This window comes from Elephantulus edwardii, unplaced genomic scaffold, assembly GCF_000299155.1.
Source record: "Elephantulus edwardii isolate Elephantulus edwardi_28Jun2011 unplaced genomic scaffold, EleEdw1.0 scaffold00037, whole genome shotgun sequence".
NCBI lineage: Eukaryota > Metazoa > Chordata > Mammalia > Macroscelidea > Macroscelididae > Elephantulus > Elephantulus edwardii.
Genome location: NW_006399787.1, coordinates 14206068 through 14231131, shown reverse-complemented (window position 1 = coordinate 14231131; position 25064 = coordinate 14206068). Strand labels below are relative to the sequence as shown.

General features: G+C 40.1%; 1 protein-coding gene across 2 annotated transcripts in view; it reads left to right on the top strand.

Moving 5' to 3' along the window:
- Window positions 1-25064, top strand: part of RGS6 (regulator of G-protein signaling 6) — a 745464-nt gene that overhangs the window by 389200 nt on the left and 331200 nt on the right. The gene's annotated exons all lie outside the window — the stretch shown is intronic.

Genomic DNA, 25064 nt, shown 5'->3' with positions numbered 1-25064 from the left:
CACAGGACAGAGTGGAGTTTAGGGCTGTTGTACATAGGGTCGCTATGAGTCGCAGATGACTCGACGGCACATAACAACAACAACAACAAACAGTTCTTCTGGTGTTCAGTCATTGATGTTCAATGCTTCAAGCTTGTTCTTGAAATGATTCTTCAATTCAACTGGAATATAATCCCAAAGGTATGTGGTTTGAATCCACCAGATGCTCTGCTGGAGGAGGGGCAATCTCCTCCTGTACCAGTCAGATCTGATTTGACGGTATACACACACACACACATAAAAAAATAATAAAATTAAAATAATCAACTTGGATAGACTTAAGTTCGTAATTTGTTTCTTGTGGACTAGTTTTCATTTTCTTCACCTTCAATTTACATGTGTACATGAGTTATTGATGGTCTATTCCACAACTCTGGTCCTATTTTGACTGAAGGTATTTTGTTTCTCCAATGTTTCTTCACACAAGCACAGTTAATCCAGACATAAAGATCAGAGTGGTACAGTACAAGCTAGGAAAAAAGCACAGAACATAATTCTCCTTCAGAGCACTGAAAACAAATCATCAGCTTGGCTGATACCCTGATTTCAAATACCTACACTCCAAAACTATGGAAAAATTAGTTTCTCTTCTTATAAGCTTGGTTGATAACCTGATTTCAAATGCCTGGTCTCCAGAGCTATGAAACAGTGTTTCTTTTCCTGTAAGAGATATAAGAGAATCAATTGTAGTATTGTGTTATAACACACGACAAAATATTGGTTTTATTTGCCTATTGTCTTTTTCTCCTATTGGCATTTAAGCTCAATGAGGGAAGAATGTTTATATTATTTGTTACTGAATTCCCAGTACCTGAAAAAATTATGTGTCACAAGATATAATAGACCAGATAGAATAAATAGATGTTGGAGAGATGGATAGTCAAACTCTTGATCTCATGTTTGTGTGACTCCAAGGAAGAGGAGGACAATGGGACTTCACCTCACATACTTTGGTTTGTTATCAGGAGAGACCAATCAGTTCATAGATAACACTGTCCTTGGAGGGTCAGAGAAAAAGAGGAAGTTTCTCCATGGCATGGGTTGATACAATGACTACAGCAAAGGGTTCAAAAACAGCAGCAGTTGTGAATGCAGGACTAGCAGCCTTTCACTCCCTTATATGTGGGATCACAGTTTTCTTCTTAAAGAACCACCCTAGACTGGCAGGATCAAGCTGGTGGGACAGAGTGACACCACAAACACTGAAGGCCTTTCTCTGGCATGATGGACGTAAGTGTTGATGCTGAAGGCACAAACACATTGTCTTTAATAGGTTTATATATAAAATCTGGAACTAGAAGTTGTTATCGTTAGGTGCTACTGAATGGAGTACAGGTCATCGTGACCATGTGAACAACAGATCTGAACCCTGCACAATCCCATGTCATCTTCAGCATCTCTGACATGCGTGAGCCCATTGCTATAGTCTCTGTGTCAATCCGTCTTGTTGATGATCTTGCTCTCTTTAAGCTGACCGTCCACCTTTCTAAGCATGATGTCCCTCTCCAAGGGATAGCCTCTCCTCGCAATACACATAGCTATGTGAGATGAAGCTTCACCATCCTTGCCTCTAAAGAACTCTGACTGCACTTTTCCCAAAACAGATCTGTTTTGTTGCTTTTGTTTTGTTTTTTCCAATCCATGGTATATTCAGTATCTTCTCCAACATCACAACTCAGATATCAATTCTTTTCCTGTCATCCTTTTTTCCATTATACAGATCGCAGATGCATAGCAAGTGGTTGAAAAGACCCATGATCTGAGGCACATCTTCTTCCTCAAGCTGACATTGCTCCTTAGTAACTTAGAGAAGTTCCTGACAGCAGACTTTTCCAGCCAGATGAGTCATACAGATTTCAACTTCCCTGATGATTTTGCTTTCACATTTTTCTGTTTACTTTCATATATCCTAAAATAACATCATCTACCTGGTACCAGGCACTTGGCGTTTCTTTCAAGCACTAGTATCTAAAGAGAAAATAAATTGGCTCAGAAATGGCATTTTGGAAATAATCAAACTTAAGATATGATTATGTTGTTGTGTTATCTTTGTGTCTGAACTGACCCAGAGCTGAGCCTCCAGAAGATTGTCAAAGGCAGTAGATCACACAGGAGTTGATTGCCTGCCCTCCTCCAGTGGAGAAGCTGGTGGATTCGAACCATGTACCTTTGCTTTGGCAGCATATTTCTTTCCACTAAGCTGCCAGAGCTTCCCAAGTTATTACAAAATATTGTTACAAATATACCTTCCCAATTTGCTTGCTGTTAAAAATTAGTCAAGGAACACATGTATGTTTTCTGTATATTTTATTCTAAGAATAACCCATAACATTTTTTTAAATAACAGGCATTCACTATACATATCAGATTCCCCTTTGATGTGTCTGTGTGTGTATATATATATATTCTAGAAATTATCCCATTTTTATAATATTGGAGATTGGAATTATTTCCTTTAAATACTAGTAAGAATCATGAAAAATAGTATCCTGGTTCAGAATGGATGGAGCCACTTAAACCAAAGACTTCTGTACCTTCTTAAATAATTAAAGAAAGCAGACAAGATTTGTAGACAATGCAATTTTCATGATGCATTGAAAAATGTGTTCTTACAACAGCTGTGTTTATCACATGCTTTCATTTGCTTAATATCTTAAAATTGCTTGGCAAAATGAAAGGATGGAGAGAGTGGCCAAGGATTGTGTTTGCTTACTTTCCCCCTCAACATTCTATTAGGATCATTTTCAAACAAACAAAATTTGAAGGAATTGGGCAGTGAACACCATGTAACTGCTCCCTGGATTTCACAATTAACCTTTTGCTATATTTACTTAATCACTGTTTGTCCATCCAGCTATCCCTCTCTCCGTTTTATTCTTGATGCATTTTAAAATGACTACATACCTCTGTATAAACTCAACTCCTCCATATGTCAGTTTTGCAGATCATTAACGAGAGTTCAATGTTTGCCTATAGTCTTTTTTTCCCCCAGATAGAATTTACATACAGTAGCACATACAAATGTTTAACTACTGGATGAGTTTGGACACAGTTCTTGTGACCTAGTGGTAAGAAACTGTGCTGCAATCCCAAAGGCATGCAGTTCGAATCCACCAGCTGCTCCACAGGAGAAGGATAGGCAATCTTTTCCCATTTAAGTCACTGTCTTTGAAAACCTGCTGGAGGGTCAGCTAGGGATCGGTTCCAACTCGATGGTAACACAGCAACAACAATAAGTCTGTGTAATTCTAATCCTTAACTGAGTTCCAACACTATTATTGTTGCTGAATACTGTTGAGTTGAGCCTGACTCCTAGTTAGCCCACAGGACAGAACTGAGCTGTTGGATAGGTTTTCCTGGCTGCAGTCTTCACAAAAGTAGATGGGCAAGTGTTTCTCCCACAGAGCCAGTGGGTGGGTCAGAACCCTTAATCTTTCAGTTAACATCACCGAGACTCCTTACAGACATTATTATCATCCTAAAATGATCCCTCAGTCCCTTCCCCAGTCAACTTCTACTCTACCTTCACCCATAAAGGTGACTAACATTTCACCTGTTTAAACAGAATTTCTTTGGTCAGCCTGTTATATTTAGAGTACATTTATACTCTATCGGCATCTTCAATAGGAAGTTGTGCTGCTAACCTGAAGAAGGTGCCTCTCAAGGGTTCAAATCCATCAGTGGCTCTGTAGAAGAAAGGTGGGCAATCTCTTCTTATGTCATTTACAGCCTCCGAAACCACTGGAGGGTCAGCTCTGATTTGGTTCCAACTCAACAGAAATGAGACAGGCAGTGTTGTGCATAAAGTCCTCATGAGTCAGAGCTGATTCCAGCTGAAAATAACAACGCATTCTTTCAATTAAGTCTTCTTTTATATTACATATTTTCTTTATAAAATATATATATATATATACATATATTTTTTGAGGTCTCTGTGTATGTATATGTACATGTGTACACCTTCTCAGTGTTGTGTAATTATATACATAGGCCACAGTTTGTTTACTCAGGTACCTGTTGTAGACAGGGATTCTGTAGGGATTCTTTACAGTTTTGAGCTATTATGAATAAAGCTGCAATGAACATTGTAGGACAAGTGTTTCTGTAGGCGCATGCTTTCTGCTTTCTTCTGAATACCTGCTAATACTGGGCACAGGACAGGTTCTATATCTAATAGGTTCTCAGTAATTATTTGTTGGCCGGACCTAAATCAACAGAATCTTCTGCTAATCTGAATAGGAGATTGACTCCTGTCTGACTATTGTTGTTGTCAATGTTGGGTTGGCTCCAGCCCTTGCCAGCCTATATACAACAGAATGAAACATTGCCCAGTCTGGTGCCATCACCATGATCTTTGCTATGTTTGGGTTCCTAGTTACAGTTATTAAGTAATGCCTTCCAATCTAGAAGGCTCATCTTCAACACTATCAGACAATATGAAAGTATAATCATGTTAGGTTTCTAAGAACACAGTCATTTTTTCCCCAAAGAAATCTATATGCATGTTTTTAAGTTCTTGGGAAATTGGAATTATAGATATAATCAACCCTTGCTTAAAAAACTTACGCAGCACTTTGAGTTTTATAGTACAACAGACACATTCTTTCCCATTTTGTCTTTTGTTTGCATTTCATAACTATCCAAGCTGGACTGTATGAGGAAGAATGTGTCATCAAGATTGGAAGAAGTCTCATCAACAACTTGTGTTATGCAGATGACACAACTTTTGCTCACAGAAAGTGAAGACTTAAAGCAATTACTGAAAAAGAGTGAAGACTGCAGTCTTCAATATAGATTACAGCTCAACATAAAGAAAAGAAAAATCCTTACCATTGGACACCCTCAAGGTAGGTAGATGGAGAAAAGACTGAGGTTGTCCAAAATTCCATTCTGCTTGCATGCACAATCAACACCTGTGGTATCTCCTGTCAAGAAATCAAAATATGTTTTTCATTTGGGGCATCTTCTGTCAAGGATCTCTTTAAAGTGCTAACAAGCAAGGATGTCAGTGTCAAGCCTAAGATGCACCTGATCCAAGACATAATATTTTCAGTTGTTCCCGATGCATCTGATAGTTGAACAATGAATAAGGAAGACCAAAGAAGAATTGATGTCTTTGAATTTTGGTAAAGAATATTGAATATACCGCAGGCTGCCATAGAGCAAGCAAGTCTCTCCTGGAGGAAGTGTAGTCAGAATGTTCCTTAGAGGCAAAGATGGTGAAACTTCACCTCTCATACTTTGAGTGTGTTATTAAGATGAAGCAGTCCTTTGAAAATTACATGATTCCTGGAAAGGTAGAGAGTCAATGAAAGAGAGGAAGACCCTCAAAGAAATAGCAATGCATGGCAGAAATCAAGAAGATACTGCAGGACAGGACAAAGTTTTGATCTGTTGCTCATAAGATTACTGTTGTTGTTAGGTGTTGCCGAGTCAAATATGACTCACAACAACCTTAAGAACAAGAATCTGAACCCTATTGCTGCAGCCATTGTATCAATCCCTCTGGTTGAAGGTCTTTTCTTTGCCCAACCCTTAAGCTGCCCAAGCATTATGTCCTTTTACAAGGAATAGTCTCTCTTAACAACTTACTCAGAGTATGTGAAACAAAGCTTTGTCATCTTTACCTCCAAGGAGCATTCTGGCTTGGCTTTCTCTGCTGGGCCTTCATTGTATGTAGGGGAGGGAAATGTGTGTGTGTGTGTGTGTGTGTGTGTGTGTGTGTAGGGTATTCAAAAGTGAGGTGAGTCATCTGCTGGCCAGCTACTTTAAATGAGTGATGTTAACTGTAAGAAACTAAGCTCCCTCTTCTACCATCTCTTCAACAGCTGGTCTGTGACAGTGAAAAATCAATGCAGACCTGATTCTGCAGCACATAGGGACATTTAGTTGCAAGCAAGCTCAAAAACACTTCAGCAGCTTGTTCTGTAAACTCAAGGAGTCCTCCATCTGTCATTTAAGCCCCTCCAAACTCCCAAGTAGCTCTTCTCAGGAACGGTTTGCACCTAAGGTCAGCTGTGATGATCTGACCACAGGATCAAATAGCTTTTGATTCAGGACACAGTCCTCCAAGTAAGTTACAGACTGAGGGAGCGATAAAGGTCTGGGCTTAAGCCTTCCTCCAAGAGTATTCAGTTGTTAGGCTCGAAACATCCAATACTTCTTTCTTGTAAACCGTGAAGTTTTAATCAATCCACACATTTCTAACACCATGAATGGTGTTTCTAGTCTCTTTGATATTATTGAACTCTTTTGCAGACTTAGATATGGGTCAAGCTTTTGTAGAGCCATCTCTAAAAGGGAACTCCACCTGAGGTCTTTCAATGCTCATTAACCCCCCTGTCCAGAGATTCCTGCTTAAACTCAGAATCAACTGTCCTCTAGTCAATGCTGATTCATGGTAACTCCTTGTGTGTAAAAGCAGGACTGTTACTCTACTATTAGGGTTTTCAATGGTCAATTTTTCAGAAGTAGATCGCCAATCCTTTCTTCTGAGGTGCTTCTGGGTAGACTCAAACCACCAGCCTCTTAGTTCGTAACAAAGCCCTCTTAACCACTTGCACCACACATGTACTACTCTTCCAACATGAAATATTCCAAATATGAACTAATAATTGTCAAAGATGGCTTAACAGGACTCTAGACATAGTGGTATAGTGGTTAAGGGATTGACTGCTAATCAAAAGGTTAGTAGTTTGAATCTGCAAGCTGCTTGCTCTGCAGAAGAAAGATGTGGCAGTCTGCTTCTATAAAAAAAAATTACAGCCTTGGAAACTCTATAGGGCACTACTCTGTCACATGGATAACTAAGAATCCTCAGTGGTAGTGACAACACCCCTTTCCCCATCTTTGTTTTGTTTTCATTGTCAATGCTGAAGTATTTTGATGGAAAACAAAGCTTCTGTTGGAGATACAAGGGTCTGAGAACACACGCCTTCCCTCTGCTCTCTCTGCTTCCACCACACCCATCCACTCTCCCTGAACTAGGGAGGAGTTTCCCATTTGACAGAACTCTTTCTGTGATTATGATTTGCCTCCTCCACACTCTGCTCCAGCCTAATCTTAATCACTCTTATCTCCTCCCATATCCTCCCATCCTCATTGATAGCAAACCAAGGAGTAGGTAACTCAACCATGGGTTAACCAGCAGAAGGATTTATTGCCCTTTACTCCTGGGAGATTTTCAGATGCAATGCTATGTTTAAATGCAGCTTTGATTATGGTTCTTGGCTATCAGAAGTGACTTGCATTTTGAGAGCGAGCCTTTTTCACTCGGGGCAAACAACATAGAAACTGTGCAGCTGTATAATGCTTTCAAGTGACTCTTTGGACCATTAAAGTGCCACTCATTTTGTAACCATTATTGTTAATTAACTTTATAGCCTCATCATTAGTTCCTGGCTGTGCCATTGGTATTAATTATGTTGATATAAATTTATCATGGTAACCAGATTCTCTATGGGTTTCTTAAATTGTATCTTAAAAATAGAAATAATATATATTTAAATTCTTACAATATACGAATAGTTTCAAAGTTTATCTCTAGAAATTTCTACATTTGAAAGATTTAGGGTTTGAGAATTGAGCTTTTAATTGCATCTCCTTTTTTACTCAAGTGTTATCTTTGTGACTTGCAGCAGAAATTTCCATAATGTATGCAATGGATTTTTACTTAGTATTTAAATGTTTAATCTGTTCGGTGAGTAATTGTCACTAGTTGCAACAATTCATCGTTCTCAAGTTCATTGCCATGGAGTCAGAGCCCACTCATAGCTGATCACCCAGCAGGTTTTCCAGGACCGTAAATCACACAGGAAGACATTGCCCACCTTTCTCCTATGAAGCAGCTGGTAGATTCAAACTGCCTTTGGGTTAGCCTCCCAAATCCTTACAGACTACCATTCTAAAATGCTAAAGAGCAAAGGTATCAGTTTAACGACTAAGGTGTACCTCATCTTAACTATGATATTTTTAATTTCTTCATGTACACATAAAAGTTGGGCAATGAATAAGGAAAAATCAAAGAAGTGATGCCTTTGAATTGTGGTGTTGGAGAAAAGTACTGACATTATTTCATGAACTACCAAAAAAACAAACAAACAAAAACACCAAATAAATTTCTATTACAGAAAGTCCCATCAGGGGGTCCCTTAGAGGCAAGGATGTTAAGACTTCATCTTCCATACTTTGGATATGTTATCAGGAGAGTCCAGGCTTCAGAAAGACATCTTGCTGGGAAAAGTAGAAGATCAGCTAAAGAGAGAATGATCCTCAAAGAGATGGATTGATAGTAAATTTAACAATGGGCTTAAGCATTGGCAGTGATCGTCAAGATGACACGTAAGAGGGCAAGTTCAGGTCTGTTTTTCATAGGGTCACTATGAGTCATACTCAACTCCAGGGCACCTAAAAACAACTACCACAATTAAAAATAGGGAGTTGCAAAAGTGGGAATGTGGAGAAAGGAAAAAACCCACCTAGAATTTTGTACACTGGAGTCTCAATATGTTAAAAATTTTTATATAAATGAATCATATACATTTTAACAAAGATTCCCTACAATGCGTGGTTAATAGTACTGAATGATTGAATGTTGAAGAGTTGTAAATTTTTCTCGGTCTCTTGATCTAACTCACCAGACAATATTTACTAAATTGGTCCATGGGTATTTATGGTACATTTTATTTTATTTTATTTTTTCTTCCCTTCCCTTCCCTTCCCTTCCTTTCCCTTCCCTTCCCTTCCCTTCCTTTCCCTTCCCTTCCCTTCCTTTTCTTTAAGGAGCTCTGAAGCTCCATCTGACATACTTTGGGCTTGTTGCAAGGAAGGACCAGTCTTTAGAGACAGACATCATGCTTGGAAGGGTAGAAGGGCAGCTCAAAAGATGATCTTAGGTGAGATGGACCGACTCAGTGACTGGAGTAATGAGTGTAGGTAGGTGTTTCAAAGATAGTTAAATTTGGCTGTAGACAGTGCAGGGTTCAAAGCTGTTGTACATAGGGTCGCTATGAGTCAGAGTCAACTCGACAGCACATTACAACAACAGTGACATAGTATGTTGGTACTGCAAACTGAAAAGTCAGCAGTTCAAATCCACCATCTGCCCCTTAGGAAAAAAAGATGGGCACTAGCCTCCCCTAAAGACAGTCTCAGAACCCAGATAGACGATTTCTACAAGTCAGAATCAACTCAACCCCAAAAGGTTTGGTTTTGACATTTTAGAGGCCCTGGTAGTGCCATGATTAAATACACTTCTTCTAAAAGATTAATGCTTTGAACCCACCAGCTGGTCTCACTGCTGTGAGAGGAGAAAGATCTGGAAATCTACTGCCATAAAACTGGTGGTGGAGCTATTTTGTTGCTTGGGATATATCCCTAAGAAAATGAGAACTGAGGCTTAAATGGAAACTTGTACATCAATATTCATAGGAGCATTATTCGCCATCATAAGAACATGGAAACAGCCCAGATGTCCAACCACAAACGAATGGCTTGAGAAGTTGTGGTGCATTCATACACTGGACTCCTACACAGCATATAGGAGGAGCGGGACTGGAGAGCATTATGCTGAGTGACCTCACTCAGTCTCACAAGGACAAATACTGTATAAAACCGTTATTGTAGAATGAGTATGAGGATCCAAGGGTGGGGGAGGGTGGAAATAGAAGGGTGAGAATGGAGGGAGACAGGGTGTTAATCACAGGGTTGAACAATTCGTTAGGTGGCTGGGGGGGCAGGAAATGGGAAGGATCTTTTGTGAAAAACAATGTATCCAAACTTTGTAAATAAATGAGTTAAAAAACCAAAAACCCGGTGGTAGTTGTAAGATTATTGTAGGGTGCTCTTAAGTCCCCTCCAACTCATAGTGACCCTATGGACAACAGAATGAAATCCTGCCTGTTCCTGTTCCGTCCTCACCCATCACTGCTGACTTGAACCCATTGGTGTACGCCCCCCCCCCCCATGACTAAGAAACCATGAGTCAGTCTGTCACCTAAAATCACAACGTCTCCGACATGGTGTACTTTAGGTACTAAATGATCTTTCTTTCCCACTCTTATAAGAAAAAAAGAAATTAGCCATAATTCTCCAGATGAGAGAAAGCAATATATTTTCTTCCACATGACTTTTCTCACATATCTGTCAAAATCCCTAGATTATCATTTTATTACTTCAGTGTACCTAAAAATGTATCTTTAACTACATTTTCTTATGGAACATTAATGATGCTGCTAATCAAGAGGTCGGGGATTTGGCCCTACCAATCACTCCATGAAAGATTGGTTAATGGAACAAAAAAAAGCAAAATTAAAAACCCAGTGGTGTTCTGAAGCTATAAATCTTTAAAATTTTTTTTATTTTAATTGAGGTTTTAATGAAAGTTTATAGAGAATGTGGATTTCCATTCATTCATTGTTGCATATTTTTCTCCCTACCCCACAGTTTGCTTTTCTCTGTGAAAAAAAAAATTTCTTTTATTATTGCACAATTTCCTCCCCATCCCGTCCACTTTGCTATGCCGCTCTTATTCTGTACTATCGTCACACAAATAATACCTAATCATATATTTCTTTTAAACAGTTTTCCCCCCTCATCTTTTCAATGTAGTATGCATTATTTATCCCCCTTTCCAACTCCCATGCCAGTCGTTTTGTAACAGTGGCGTTATGAAGTATTTATCCTTTTGTGACTGAGATATTACACTGAGCAAAGTCATCTAGGGTCACCCATTTTGTATATTTTATGAGGTCCTTGTTTTTCCATGTTGCATAGTATTTCAATGTGTTTTCTCTATCCATTCATTTGTTGATGGGTACTTTGATTGTTACCATCTCTTTGCTATTGTGAAAAACGCAGCAATAAACATAGATGTGCATATATCTGTTTGGGTAGCAGTTCTAATTTCTTTAGGGTATATTCCCAGTAGTGGAATTGCTGGGTCAAATGGTATTTCTATTTCCAACTTTTTGAGAATGTGCCATACTGCCTTCCAGAGTAGTTGCACCTTTTTACATTCCCACCAACAGTGAATAAGGGTTCCAGTTTCTCTGCAACCTTGCCAGCATTTATTGTTTGCTGTTCTGTTGAATTTTGCTATTGTTACTGGGGTGAGATGATATCTTATTAGTTGTTTTGATTTGCATCTCTCTTAGAGCTAGGCATTTTAAACATGGCTACATGTGTTTGTCCTTTATCTGTATGTCTTTTTTGGTGAAATATCTGTTCATATCCTGTGCCCATTTTTCAATTGGGTTGTGTACATTTATTTTATTGAGATGCTGGAGTATTCTATAAATTCTAGATATAAGTCCCTTATCATACATATCATTACCAAATATTTTTCCCAGTCGTTGGATTTCCTTTTTACTCTGTTGGAGAAGTTTTTTGATGTGCATAGGGATTTAATTCTTAGAAAGTCCCATTGATCTATTTTATTCTCTTCTGGTTGTAGATTTTTCAGGATGCTTGGAAGACTGTTCATGTTGTAGATTAGGGCTTCTAGGGTTCTTCCAAAAGAAGTGTCACTCTTAGAGGAAAGAGACAACCCATCTTTCTCCTAAGTTTCATCGAGTAGATTTTAACTGCCAAGATTTTGGTTCATGGCATAACACACTACACATTACACCACAAGGCACTCCTTTGAGAGAAAAATGGGACAATGTTATTAGACTTTTAATAAGATATTTTTTTTGTTGTAATAAAGCATAACACCGAACAAGAACCTATTAATAGGACATCAGGCAGCTCTTTAAATACATATTTGAGAGCTTTTCTATTATATCCTGAGAGGCCTAGAAAGAAAATGTTTGCCTCTAAAAATATGAACATTTCTAAGGCTCATCTTTTAAAGAAAGAAAACAGCAATCATTTTCCAGGAAATTGTATCAACTTCCAGTCCACTGTGAGTCAGTTCGCAGTGGCAGAAATGGGTTTGAGAAGTGTTTTCTAGAGCCTGATTCGCTACAGCCCATCTTTCAGTATCTCCAGTAAGTGTCAGGAGAAGATTAATGACAGACTTATGACTTTGATTTTAAGATTATCTTCTTACTCATCAGACCAGATATTAATTCTAAACTAAATAAGTGAAAAACCCTTCCCACATTGCAGAAGCTGCAGCAATGACAAAACTATTTAGCAGATAGTCTCAGTAAAAGGAAGAGGCCAGGGTTTAATCAATCGTGTTAAGATTAGTCCTCCTCCTCTCTGTAGAAGCCTCATTGTACTTCGCCTACTTTGAGCTTTTTGGTTTTGTTTTAAGAGTGAGAATGGTCCCCACAACCCTCGAGACCATAGAAGCTAGATGGTATCTGGCTACTAATACTGATCTGCTCGGATCAGGGTCATAATAGACTGTCCTGAATAGAGTGAGAGAAAAGAGGAGGGGTGGAGAAGTGCAGGTTTTTAGTCAGAGAGAGACTAACAGAACCAACTCTTTGTCAATATGGTACTAATACTGTACTGGTGAGTCATGTACTGTCTTTCATTCATGACATGTCACTTCAATTATAGCATTTAAAACATCATTGTAGGTGGAATTATCTTAGTGGTGAATGTTGGTTTTATGGCTAGAAAGAAACCCAAATGACTTCCGAGTTTATGTCTAGAATTGGAATAGAGTTGATACTTATCTGTAGATCTCAGCCTTCCACAAAACCCAAGCACATATGATTTTAAGCTCTAACATAGAACTGACCACTACAGACAGAATGTATGGACACAACGTATCTTGTGAGTGATATTTGTAGGTTTCAAACAATTCCTCATAACCCCTCCCCCAGTAATACCATTACCCAAGTTCCTTTATTTCAAGTTGCAATCATGGGAAAGATTTGAAATATCTTAGTTCCACAGTCTGGGATGGTCATAAACAATGGGACTGGAAAATTAAATTAATTCCTGTTTGATCTGATATTCACTTGGAAAATAGCTTGGCTCCACAGATATTATCCCAGCAAATCTCAGCTCCTGGGGTCTTGACTTTTACAGCTACCCTTGGTTTGAACATCCCCTTGCCATTTGTGGATAATGCAGTGTGAGAGACATAATTGAAAGGCATGACAAGTGAGGAAATGGGTTACATACCTCAAAACAAAGGCTCATTATACATGACAATGTGATTCATTCAGAGGCTCACCATTGTATGGTTGCCACACTTATTCATCCCCTTCTAGTTCTTCTCAGAACCTTTTGCAAAAAGTAAAGGCATAAATCACTTTGGTACAGGATATTTCCAGTTCAACTAGATAAAGTCCTTCCACCTCTATCAGATTTAATATGATTTAATATGAAAACTAAATGCATTGTTTGCAGTCAGCAGCCTTGGTTTGTTTGGTTTTTGTTGTTTGGGAGCAGTTCTTCTCCCCCCCTCTCCCCACCGCCGGTCCCCATTTTATTGGGAAAAGGAGCATTTAGACCTTTCCTTCCTTCCCTAGGAATAGCATCTGTTTTCTTTATGGTGGTATCACTGATGCAGCTAGTCAGCCTGGAACAAAGTGGTTTTTAAGTTTCTGGAGTTATGAGCAAGCTATAAAGAGAATGCAATTCACTCTGTTAGAGAAATAACAGTCTGGGAGCTCGGGGACCAGCAGTGTTGCTCTCTAAAGGTTTGTTAGAGCTTTCCTTTGAATTTTATTCTTCAATATTTTTGTTGGCTTGAATCAGCGACTCTAATTATATAGAGGAGATAGAAAGAGCAGATATATTTAGCAGGTTGGAAAAGTCCTCACAGTCTACCCTACACTACAAGTGGCTGGATCCAGGTCAACCAAGCCTGAGACTCCAGAGACCGATATCCTCAGAGGTATTGGTACATTTAAATCCAACAGCCCAGGGAGCACAGGAGAGTGTGAGCTAGAGACAGAGAAGACATTAGGAGAATGCCCAGCCCCCTTCCCATATGTTCCTTTTTCATTTATCCAGCTTTTATCTTAAGTTTTCTTTTCTGTTTCAGACTTTTGTCATTTTCCACAAGTGGCAACTCTCCTTACTCTGAGCAAGCCATCCACTTTCTATGTCACTAAAAAGCCCGATCCCCAGCAATGGAGTCTTCATCAGATCTCATCTGTTCCTTTAGGAGCTCTGGTGGCCTAGACTATAGGGAACAGCAACCCAAGGCCTACACCTGTCTGGAACTTTGACTCGACCAGCAGGTCCAATGGAGAAAGATGAGCAACTTCCTCCTGATTGGTACAGAAATCCGTCAACCTCCTCCTGTATCATTTACAATCCTGGCACTCCAGTGAAGGGTCTCCTTCTTACGAGTTGGTTCTAGTGTCACAGCAGTAGGTTACTGTTTAAAATTTTTAATCTATTCCTTAGTCTGTGCTTTCTACCTTCCCCCATTTCTCACTGTTAAAGGGACTGGCTAAGCCTGATCTTTTAATTTTATCTCTGTGGCCTCACCTGGAAAATTATTCCAAGAATCACATGCTCTTCATCACAGCCACTGGCTCCTGGCTCCTTCCCTCATATGAAAAAGTCAGAATCGCAGAGTAACTGATGGGGAGGGATCAAAAAACACTCCAAAAATGAAGAGGGAGCTAATCCTGGGCGTGGTGCAAGTTTGCCCATCTTTTCACCCGACAGTCATACTCTGAGTGAATCCCTCTCTCTTCTCTCTGAGCTTTTGGCAGTGAACCACGAGAGGGGATGGACACCATTGGCCCTGGGTGCAGGCCACTGTCTTTGAAAACTTAAAAATCATAAAACCAGCCATAAGTCAGTGTGCATTTTTATCACTGAGGCTCGGGAAAGGTGGCACCGTGCCTAAAGCACTTCATTGCTAATCAAAAGACTAACCACTAGCCACTCTTGTGAGATAGAGAACAGTCCGATTCCATAAAGAAACCCCATGGAGCAAATTGAGCTTTGTCCTACAGAGGGCTGTGAGTCATAATTGCTGGTGGCAGAGGGTGTTTTGTTGTTTGTGGTTTAGTAACTCTAAATGGCTGAGTGATGTCATACTCCTCCCAGATTATTTAAGGTCTAAACAATCACTGCAGTGATTCATTAGTATCTTGTGGCTTAATGGAAAGGAATTGTACTACCAATCCAAAGGTACACAGTTCAAATCCACTAGCTGCTCTGTGGGGAAAGATGGGCAGTCTCTTCCCACGAGATTTATTACCTTTGAAAAGCTGCTATAGGATCAGCTGTGGTTCAGTTGCCGCTCAGTGGTACACAACAACAACCACAACCAGCATCTTGGTCTTCACACAAGGATATTTATAGGTACCCTGTAGTGAATGATATATTCTACTTGAAAGTTAGTTTAGAAAACTCTAAGTAATACCCATGGCTCCCTACATGTGGGAGCTCAGATAGACTCACGTGTAAGGTCTATAAGGATAAATATTTGTATTTGCTTCCAGTGCAGTTCGTGTCTTTAAGCCTGTAACAATGGACACTGTGTGTTTAAAGGAGAGATTAAAAGGAAAAGAAAATGATAATATGACAATTAATAAAAGTAAAGAAACAGAATTTGTCTTATTCCACAATTCTCTATAAGCAAATATTTCTCTGATTCTTACTGAACTGACTTCTTATGAAGAATGTTTATGTCTTTCTTCTATGGAAAAAAAAGAAAAAATGTGTTATCATTGTAATTATGAAGTCATCACACTTTGCTCTTTGTCTTACGTTCTTCTTCTTGTTAGGTGCCATCAAGTTGACTATGACGAATAGCAGACCTAGGAGCATTTCTGAACTTTCCCCTGTTCTATATGATCCTCACTGCACTCTTCAAGCCCACTCTTGCAGCCCTTACATCATTCTGTCTCGTGTAGAGTCTTCTTCTCTTCTGCTGACCCTTCTCCTTCTCCAGTGTGATGTCTTTTTGCAGGGACTAATCACCAGCAGCCAGGAAATGAAAAGGCGCATTGCCATGGGAAAGTCTGCTGTTAGGGACCTCTCCAAAGTGCTGAAGAGCAATGGTGTCTCTCTGGAGACTAAGGTGCATCTGATACAGGCCATGGTCTTCACAATCACTTGTTATGCATCAGAGAGTTGGACAATGACCAAGGAGGATAGAAGGAGAATTGTTGACTTTGAGCTGTGGTGCTGGAGAAGAGTATTGAGAATACCATGGACTGCTAGGAAAACAAACAGATTTGTCCTGGAAAGGGTTAAACCGGGTGGCTCCTTAGAGGCAAGGATTCTGAGGCTCCGTCTAACTTACTTTGGACATGTTGTGAGGAGAGACAGGTCCTTGGAGAAGGACATCATGCTTGGGAGGGTGGAGGGACAGCGCAGGAGAGGAAGGCCCTCTATGAGGTGGATTGATTCAGTGACTGGGATGGGAGTTTCAGAGACAGTGCGATTGGCACAGGACAGAGCGGAGTGTAGGGCTGTTGTACATAGGATCGCTAGGAGTCGCAAGCGACTTGACAGCACATAACAACAAAAACAGTCCCTGCTGACCACATGCCCAAAGTATGTGGGACAAAGTTCCACTCTCCTTACCTCTAGCGACCACCTGGTTACACTTTCTCCAACAGAGACTTGTTTGTTCTTCTGGCGGTCCATGAGATATTCGATATTCTTCTCTAACATCACAATTCAAAACACTGATTCTTCTTAAGTTTTCTTTCTTTGTTGTCCAACTTTCAGATGCATAAGAAGCAATTGAAAAGACTATGGCTTGGATTAGATGCACCTTAATCTTAAAACAGACATGCTTGTTCTTTAGCACTCTCAAGAGGTGCTTGACAGCAGATTTTCTCAATGCAACACTTCTTTACATTTCTTGATTACTGCTATCTTGGGTGTTTTGTGGCTTTTTACTTTGTAACACAGTTATTTATTTACAATCCTGAGTAATTAAAGAACTGAGAATCAGAAGTGCCCCTTTCTGATCCTATAGACCATACTCTTCTCCTGGAAGACTGTGAGAGTCCCAGCTGGGCTCTCTGTCTTATCAGCAGAAAGATGCCCACCCAATATCTTTGGGTCAATTCTAATTTTTCATCCAGAAACTCCACTAAGTTTCCAAGTCTCTAAGTCTTTAGAAAAGGACTGCAGATTTTCTCCCCCTGGATTTGAGCTGCTCACCTTAACGGTTAGCAACCTGACACATTATGAACTGTGTCATCAGGGCTTGCTCCTCCTGGAAGCAACAGTGGTTGCTTAAACACAAGGTGGATCGTGTCATGCTCCTGCTCAGAATAAAAAACTTAGTGAAAGATAATATTTTGAGATTACGACATAAAGTAATTTTGTTGTACGTAGGAAGGGGCTCTTAATGGTCTGCTCAGGAAGTCAGGTATGCTGGTTGGCCTCTGCCCCTACCCAGACCCCACACTCTCCTCTCTCTTCCCTCCCCTAGCCCTGGACCTCTGAAGGCCTGGCAGAACAGTGCTGCTTCGATAAATCCTTGTACTAATTATTCCAGTTTCTTCCTACCATCTCAAAAGTCTTCTAACTTTATTTTTTCCACAAGATCAGCACATGATGATATGCCAGCTTTTGTATTTCTTTCTGGTTTGGTCCCCCCTCCCCCCCCATCTAAAGTAGAACTTGGCTCACTGAATTTGGCTCCCAGCCTAGTATTTCATCTTTGTATCTGCCTCAGCTCACCTAATGGGAATATCTGATTAATTAAAATACATACACTGTAGTAACCAATTTAAGTTTTTTCAAAAGCAACCTTTTTAACCCTGGAAACTTCAGTATATTCATATGACTCTGTGCGTGTGTGTTTTAATTAAGTTTTTCTGAAACTTTGATCTGAGTGACCAACTATAAGCTCTTTTCTTCAAAGAAGCAGAGCCGACCTCAGACGTTCATTGAGAGAAAAGGAAAATCAGTATCAATAAGTCCTTTCTGAACGAACTGGGGAGGAGGGTAGAGAAAACAGTGCAACAATGAATGAATGAGAACCCAAAATCTCTGTAAATGTTCATTAAAACTAATAAAATTTAATAATAGTTAAAAAATAAGTCCTTTCTGGCTTTATACCAAAAAATAGGTACTTTCAAATACTTAGGACATGCACAAAATCAAGAGGTATGTGTGTGTTTTTAGCTATGTCAGTGAGCCAAATGAACTTACTGCTGGCAAGTCAGTCCCATCTCTTGAGACCCTCTACTGTGTTTCTGAGGACATAAATCTTAATAAGAGCAGACTACTGCATATTTCTCCTATGGAGCCAGTGGTAGATTTGAACTTCTTACCTTTTTGTTAGTAGTCCGTTACGTTATGCACTAGACTTCCAGAACTCCTGTGTCAACAAAAGTCCTCTTTATTTGCACTATCTTAAACCTGCCTATCTATTCTCAAATCTATTCTATTCTCAAAGTATGATGCAGAAACTTCAAGAGCCTCAGAGATTCTTTTAGGATTTTTTTGAGGTCAGACATTTTTTTGCAGCATTTGCCATTTTTCTTTCATTCTCTCAGAAGTTTACAGTGCAGTTTTTCACATGCCACATGGTGTTTGATATGTAATAGACTGAGCACTGAAGCATATATGGAAGTCTAGCTTTGGTTCATTAAGCCAGACAGTAAAGAGCTTTGCAAAGAGATGTAAATCAGTCCAGTCTTCTCACTAAATTTCTTATTTGAGAAAATATACTATTGTTTATAAAAAGGTGCAACTTATGGTAACCATTGGTTTACTTTTAAATAAATGAATAATTTTTATTTTTACTTCCTTAGTTTTACATTAACCCTCACTAGGTATAAGCTACGTAAGCAAAAACTCTTTGACACCTTCTGTAAATAGTGCAAAGACTGAAAAAATTTGAGAATTGCTGTATTATGACAAGGCAGATATATGAAGATGCATTGTCTGAAAGTTCTCTTCATAGTTGCTTATTTTCATATTGAATCAATTGGCAACTGAATCCTAGGAAAAAATGAATTAGCTCTTCTGCTAAATTTGGAGGGCCTTGCTGTTCTAACTGTAGTCTTTAGGCTCTAGACACTTGCTAGAAATTCAGAATTCTAAATCCTGCAGGTTGAGCTGCTGACCAAATGATAAGCTTACTTAGCCCATGTGGGGCTAAAATTGAGTAAGGGGACTTGTCGGTCCGAAACAGAAAGATGTGTGGACTCCTGAGTTGGCGGCTGATGTCCATTTTGACCCAGCCAAGATGGCTGAATGTGTTGATCAGAACTCAACCAAATTAAAAGAAGATGTTTTATTCTGAGACTTATTGTTAATTGCTATGACTTGATGATTTGCTCTGGACTAAACTTTTGTTTATAGATTCAACTGTAATGGAAGATTCTTTAGAGGGAAAAGGCATGCTTCTTTCCTCAGAGTGCTGGTTTTAAAAGTCTGGGCAAATTAAAAGTTGGCTATCTAAAATGGGGGGATTATGGCATAAGGAGTAAAGCATCTGGCTTACATATTTACCTAAATATAGATTATGAGGAGGGGAAGGCTGATGCTTGAAATAATTATAAATAATGGCAAAGACACAACTCTGCTTGCTGAAACTGAGGAGGACCTGAAGTGCTTGCTGCAGAAGATCAAAGACTACAGCCTCCTATATGGACTGAAGCTCAACATCAAGAAAACAAAGATTCTAACCACTGGGCCAATTGGCAGCATCAGTATGGATGGTGAAGAGATTGAGATAGTTAACAGTTTTAGTTTACTTGGCTCCACAGTCAACCCTCTTGGTAACAGCAGCCAGGAAATCAAGAGATGAATTGCATTGGGAAAGTCGACTGTGAGGGACCTCTCAAGAGTACTGAAGAGCAATGATGTCAGACTGGAGACTAAGGTGTGCCTGATCCGGGCTATAGTCTTCCCAATTACGTGCTATGCATCAGAGAGTTGGACAGTGACTAGGGTTGATAGAAAGAGAATTGATGCCTTTGAGCGGTGGTGCTGGAGAAGTATGTTGAAAATACCATGGACTGCTAGGAGAACAAACAGGTTTGTCCTGAAGAGGGTGAAGCCAGAATGTTCCCTAGAGTCAAGGATTCTGAAGCTTCATCTGACATATTTTGGGCATGTTGCAAGGAGGGACTGGTCCTTGGAGAGGGACATCATGTTTGGCGGAGTGGAGGGGAGGCGAAGGAGAGGAAGACCTTTGATGAGATGGATCGATTCTGTGACTAGAGAGGTGGGAATAAGTGCGTTTGAGATGGCTAGGTTGGCATAGGATAGAAGAGTTTAGAGCTCTTGTACATAGGGTCACTATGAGTCGCAAGCAACTCGATGGTACATAACAACAACAACAACGGCAAAGAAAAGCCAGAGGATGGACTGTGGCGTCAGACTAAAAGTTAGCTTTTTTAAAGCCATTTAGCCTCTGGTCTCAAGCTACCCTAATACAGATACATGGTCTTGCAAATAAGCATCAACTGTGGGACGAGGATAAGAGAAAAAGCGCTTCCCACAATGGGTAGCAAGACTTGAGGTGAGCAAGACTTGGGGCAAGCAAGGCTTGTGGTGGCAAGACCCTACTGAGAGCAAGACCCTGGTGGTGGAGAGACTGGCATTGCTATGGAGAAGCAGTGACAAAGTGTGACCTGAGGCTTCTTGCATTTGTGCTGGCCATAGTTAAAGGTTTGGCTGTTCTCAACAGATGTTTTAAGAAGCTGACTTAGCAAAAATAAATAAATAAAGAAGTAAATAAATAAGTAAAAAAAAAATTTTTTTTTTAAAAAAAAAGCTGACTTATTACTACTCTGAGGCAAACCTTGCTGGATGATTTGGATTTGCTTGCTGGACTGAAAGTGGAGACTGGACTAATTGGGGAATTGTACCTTGGGACTGCTTGGCTAAAACTTGGCCTTGTACTGGGTGATATCCCTTGCCTTCCCCACTCTCCAACCTCCTTCCCTAATAAACCCCATTGTTGGTACCATTACTGAGTCTGAGTCAGCAACAAATTAAAAATGAACCCTCTTGCTGTTGGTGGGCTCTGCAGGCATCATGGGGCGGGGCTTTATCTGCTTGCTGCTCTGGGGCAGTGAGGGCCTGTGTTAGTCTTACCCCCTGTCCCTGTGTCCCTATAGAACATTTTCTTCTCCTTATATACCAAAAGTCTTGTGTCTCACAAGGTTCAAATCCACCAGCAACTCCTTGGGAGAAAGATGGACAATCTCCTCTCTTTATGATTTACAGAATGGACAATCGCTGTATGTCAGAATGACTTGGTGACAATTCACTGACTGAATTGACAGATTGGCTTGATGTCCCTGGGTGGGTTTTTTATTAAAGGGTGAAACACACTGCTCACAGTGCACTCTTGAATCTTGTCGGCATGTCTGTCCAACTTCTCCTCACCTGATGAACTCTCTTTTCCTTCACATCTCTCCTAATTGAATTTTCAGTTGTAACTCAGTAGTGTGTTAGCCTGTTGTTGTTATTTCCTAGAGAGGGGAAAATGTACCTTCTAATGAAACCCAGTAAAAGGTTGGCCTATCTGTCATGTATACTCACCCTACTATATAAATGGATTAAAGGGTCAGTTTACAATTTCATTTTCTGTGTCCTTTTGATTTGTGGAGCATAGAGCCAGATGGAGATGGCATGTTAAATCAAATGAGGGAAAAGGATATGCAACTGTCAAAACCACCTGGGTTTGCTTCTATTTCATGACCCTCACATACTGTTCTGCAAGAGCACTCCTTATGCAAGCTGCTTCTCCTAGAATCTCTCTCTTTCTTATATATAAGGAAGAATCCTTTTGCTCAGATGACCTCTTTCATGGCTCTGGTGGCTTCCTGGCAAGAAGCTGCACCGGCAATCCTAAAGACATGATTCAAAGTCACCAGCTGCTCCATGGAAGAAGGGTGGGCACTCACCTCTTGTGCGATTAACTGCCTCTGAAAACCCGCTGGAGGATCAGCTATGGGTTGGTTCTGACCCTGTGGTACACAGCAACAACAACAATGTAAGATAAGAAATAAGAATGAAAACCAAAGAGCATAGTCTTAAAGTGTGTGGATTCAATCGTGTACCCATCTAGTCTTTATATAAGGTCTGGAGAGCTGAATTCAAGTCTTTTTTTTTAAAAAAAATTAATTTCAATGAACATTTACAGAGATTTCGGAATTCCATTCATTCATTGCAGTACTTTTCTCCCCGCCTATTCCACCCCCACCCCAAGTTCGCTCTTCTCCTTGAAAAGAAAAAGAAAAACTCCTTCATTGGTATACAATCCCCCCCACTCCCCACACCCACCCAGAGTATACTTCACTCTGCAACCCTCATTCCAAACTCTTATGAAAATCATAATGCCCTGGAATATATTGCTTTTAAACTGTTCTCTCCCTCATCGGCTTAAATGCAGTATACATCATTTATCCAGTTTTTCTCAGCCTTACCCCCACCCTGATGTCAGCCTCATTCTACAACTCAAGTCTCTTTTAACACATTAGAGTTTTCAAGTCTTAAACTTTTTCTACACTATTAGAATTTATTAGATGTTTGTTGACATGGCATATTCTAGCCTGTCTTCACTGATACAGGTTCAGCTGGCACAAGATTTGGGGGAACATCTGTTTACTACCATCACAGCGTGCCCCTCTGTGACATTCTATGTGACTTATTCTTATTTGTGTCTGTGACATTCATCACAATGATAGTGTTCGCAATGATGACATTGTGATTGTGCTGCCAGCATTAGGGTTGCCCTACTGAACCAACATGACCACAAATATTTTCTTAATAGCACAATTAACTGTACAAGCTGTGAGATTCTCTTTTTAAGTTAAATCAGTGATAAATAAAAGCTGCCAGCAGTTTGCTTCCCAAGCCCAGGCTTTGCAAAAGCAGAAACGAGTTACATTCTCTGAGCTGGGCAGAGGTTACTTATTGGACTCTTGCTTGCTTGTTTGCTAATGAGGATGGGCATGTATTCATCTCATCCCATTCTTCAGCATCCTTCTTCAACACTCGCTTGTGCAGGCCTTCTCTTAGACACAGTGCTTCATCTTATATGCTTTTACATGTGAAGTCCTGTCTGTTTTGTGGTGGTGCATGTTTGAGACTTGTCTTTTCATGGCCCTTGTCCCCTTCCCTGGTCTGGTTAACGAATTATGTGGACAACCAGGAGTTTTATCTACTCTTTCTCACAAGCTCTCCTTATGGAAATTCCTTCTGGTGTGCATGGAAGTTTTGTGTGTATCAAAGCAGAACTGTGCTCCATAGGGGTTTCAGTGACTGATTATTCAGGAGATCGCCAGGTCTCTTTTCCTAAGGTGCCTCTGGTGAACTTGACTCTACAGCCATGCAGTTAGCGGTGTTATAGTGAAAAATGTAGGCCAGGTCAGGCACCAAACAGCTGGTGGATACCTTGTACCTGCCACAAGTATTTAAAAAATAAGTTTTATATGCCTCTCAAGGAGCGTTCATGCATTGTGCATAATACATTGCATTGCACATCAAAAGCTTCAAGTCTCCAGCGGTTGGAATGTACCAGTGGTTCCTCCCATTAAGATTTACAGCCTCAGAAGAAGAAGAAAAAAAAGGGAAGGAAAAAAAAGAGAGAAGATTTACAGCCTCGGAAAAACCAATGGAAGTTCACTATGATTGGAATCGACTGGACAGTGGTTTTGGTTAGTCTAGGGTAAGCTAAAGCTAAGGTAATAGTGTTGATAGGTTCATAGTTTGGAAGCAGGAGTGGCATCCACTTCCTAAACAGAATGCCTCCATGAACTTGGAAAAATGGCAATAGTTATAGAAAGTCTCCAGGCCTTTTGTTCACATATATTTATAGATGGCCCTTTTATTTAAAAGTTGGCTGGGCCCAAGGGTCTAGTGTTATTTTATTTTGGAGGAACATTCTTCTAAGTTCTATTGCTGCACTGAGGTAATCTGGGTTTGCTATTATGCTGACCCTTGTGCCACTGGAGGGGTGGGATGTCAAATGCCATAATGACTGCCCATGGTAGACAGTGTTTGGTGGAGTTCCCAGTTTAAGACTAGCTTGGAGGCAAGGCTGGCATACACTTTCTAAACCACATGCCTCTGAAAACTCTATGGACCTGGAGAAGCAACGATTGTTATAGAAAGGCTTCATGCCTTTTGTTCACAGGGTCGCTATGAGTCGTGTTCAACTTGATGGCAGTGAACAACAACATGTGGGAGAGGTGTATTAGAGCTCAGCAGTGAGCCTCATGCATGGGCACCACATGACTGTCAATGGAGGCTCATGTGCTGCTATGACACTGAACAAATGTCAGCAGAACTTTGAGAGTGAGATGGTCTAAGAAGAAAGGTCTGGTAATCTACTTCTGGAAATCAGCCAGTAACCTTGTGATCACAATGCTCTGATCCACCCTGGTCCTGGGAAAAGTGCAGCCCATGAAGCATTTAGTTCTATTCCTGTGATGTGATGACAATAAGTTGGGGATCAGCATGATGGCATCTAACAATAGTAAGAGCTGAGATCTGTGTTGGTTTAGGTAGAGGTTTTGAGTGTGTTTAGTCTTTGATTCCCAGAGATTGGCTTAAAAATATGGCCCTCTAAGGTGGGGTAACATGTGTCACTCACACTTAGGTGACAAGTCTTACCAAGATTGTCTTGTTGTTTTTGTTGTATGCTGTTGAATCAGAACTGACCCATAGCTGACCCTCGAGGAGGTTTTCAGAGACATCAAATCACAGCAGAGGAGATTAACCTTCTTTTGCCTATGGAACAGCTTGTAGATTTGAACTATGTAGCTTTTTTTTTTTTTTTTACGGTTTCTCACATAATTTATTCAAAACATACTGGAATCCACAGCTGCTAATCTATAAACTGCTGAATAAAACTCTTCACGTATAGGTGGACAGAATCTAGAATAAACCTTCTTTAGCTCCTGGGAAAATACTAAATTAAAGGGAAGTAGCATTATCTACAGTATCTCAAAAGGAAAGACCTGCCTGCCAAGTTGTAGCAAGTTTAACACCATGTTATAATTTTGAAGGCCACCCTGAGTTCCATTTGGCACTATTCTGCATTTATCTGTAAGGAATGGATGTACAGGACATTTCATGGGATTTTGTGACAAAACAATTTGGAGGTTTTTGGCAAAATAGAAACTTTGGTCAGAGCATTAGTTCTAAAAACAAGTGCTTGT